Source organism: Rutidosis leptorrhynchoides, chromosome 6 (assembly GCF_046630445.1).
Source record: "Rutidosis leptorrhynchoides isolate AG116_Rl617_1_P2 chromosome 6, CSIRO_AGI_Rlap_v1, whole genome shotgun sequence".
In the NCBI taxonomy this organism is placed as follows: Eukaryota; Viridiplantae; Streptophyta; class Magnoliopsida; order Asterales; family Asteraceae; genus Rutidosis; species Rutidosis leptorrhynchoides.
Window position 1 is genome coordinate 178,455,115 of NC_092338.1, and position 2,464 is coordinate 178,457,578.

Sequence of the window (2,464 nt, forward strand, 5' to 3'; positions counted from 1 at the left end):
ATAGAACATGTGTTTAGTTGATTTTAAAAGTCAAGTTAAAAGGAATAACTTTTGTTTGCGAACAAGTTTAGAATTAACTAAACTATGTTCTAGTGATTACAAGTTTAAACCTTCGAATAAGATAGCTTTATATGTATGAATCGAATGATGTTATGAACATCATTACTACCTTAAGTTCCTTGGATAAACCTACTGGAAAAGAGAAAAATGGATCTAGCTTCAACGGATCCTTGGATGGCTCGAAGTTCTTGAAGCAGAATCATGACACGAAAACAAGTTCAAGTAAGATCATCACTTGAAATAAGATTGTTATAGTTATAGAAATTGAACCAAAGTTTGAATATGATTATTACCTTGTATTAGAATGATAACCTATTGTAAGAAACAAAGATTTTGTAACATCCCGCCTTTTCCGTTTACTTTTCCGTTATACTAATATAAAGTCCGTTATATGTTTATAACATCTCCCATTGATACGCGTTTTAAATTATCTCGTTTAGGTAATTCCCGCACCCGAACGAAAGTTGAGGGACTAAACTTGACAAGGGATCAAACCCTTGACTAGGTCAAAGGGTCAAACCCCTTTCACCCATTCACTTTCATCTCCATCTCTCTCTTTCTCTCTAGCAAGAACATACACTCAAAACCAAATTCATTCAATCATCATCTAAATTCAATCTAGGAGGCGTACAACAAAATAAATTACATATTCATGATCCTCTCTTCATCCTCTTCATTTTGGTACCAACTTCATCTCGTTTGGGTAACATTTCTAAAACTCTAGATTTCTCTAAATTCGTGTTTTTGGCTTGAAATGGTGTTAGTTAGTGTCTATGGCTCATTGTGATGTCGTGTATGTAATTTGTATGCTCGATCTCGTTGTTTTAGTGTAACTAGCATGAACTTGAATTTTGGTGTGTTGTTCTTGAATTTTGGATGATCATATGTTGTTAGATGTTAAAAGTTGATGTTTTAATTGTGTTACTAGCATCACTAGCTTCAATTTGATGTGTAGGTTGCCTTAGAAAACTTCATGAACTTGATTAGTGATTTTGGTGAATTTGGGTTAGGGTTTGATGAACTTAAATGGACTTTTGATGCATTGAATGCCATGGATTATTATTGGTAAGTGTTTAGTTGGATTGTATGCTTGATTTCCTTCGAAACGGCATATCATTCATGTAAATTGGTTACCCGAATCATTGAATTTCATTTATGAACTTGTATACGGTTAATGTTAAGCATTAGATGCGGTTTTGGTTGTTGTAATAGGTAGATTGATTGATGAAAAGTGCTTAGTTGCGTTCCTTGTCGAAAGAGCTTTCCGATGATATAAAATACATGTTCTAATTGTTTGCGGATCATAAAATGTGATTGTTTGTGTTTTGGTTCGTCTATTTGAGGAATACAGCAGACAGGGCCTGGGAAAAGATCAGGACGCCGTCCAGATCCTTGGGACGCCGTCCCACCTTTTGAAACGGGACGCCGTCTAGCTTCTCAGGACGCCGTCCCAACCTTAAAACCGGGACGCCGTCTAGCCATTTGGGACGCCGTCCCATTTGGCTAAAACTGGCTGTTACTTTGGTCATTTGACATAAAAATGTTTGCTATGCTACGGACCTCCGATTAACATGAAACTTTGCCAACATGCTCATATATGATTATATAACTTAGAAAAATTGTCGGATACCCAACCCGACCCCGTTGACTTTTCTGTTGACTTTGACCCGACCAAGTTGACTTTTAATCAAACTTAACTAAATAATTATGCAATCGTTCTAACATGTTTTTATACTTGTACCTTGCATGAAACATGACAACTTGATTCACATGCTACATTATTGAGTCGTAACGAGCCATAGGACTAATTGAACATCTTTGACCTTTCGTGCTTACCGTTATTGATACAACCTATTGTTTAGGTCAAGACTAGCATTGTTCTTTGCACACGTTTACTTGTCGAAGTACTTTACTACTCGTGCACTCAAGGTGAGATCATAGTCCCACTTTTACTCTTTTTGAACTTACATTTGGGATGAGAAAACATAAACATTTCTTTACTAAGTGAACACAAGTACAGGAAAAACAAACATTCTACATACGAGTTTAGAACAAAATCCTCAATTCGATTATCATTAGTTACACTTGCCGGGTGTAAGCGAGAACTTATGTTGTATGGATCCATATGGGTTTGACAAACCCTCATTCAAACGGTTCGCTACCGTTTACGAATGAAATATATTTTCGAGAAACAGTGTATGTTCTAGCACTAAGTGATGGGGTTCAATGGAAGGAAATGTTAAGCATTGATAATTGGGTGCTCGTGAAATAAACTTTTGGAATGTATTACTATTATTTCATTGATGCAAATCTTGTGGTTCACTTGTACTTACTTACTTAAACCTATGATTTCACCAACGTTTTCGTTGACAGATTTCTATGTTTTTCTCAGGTCCTTGAACGA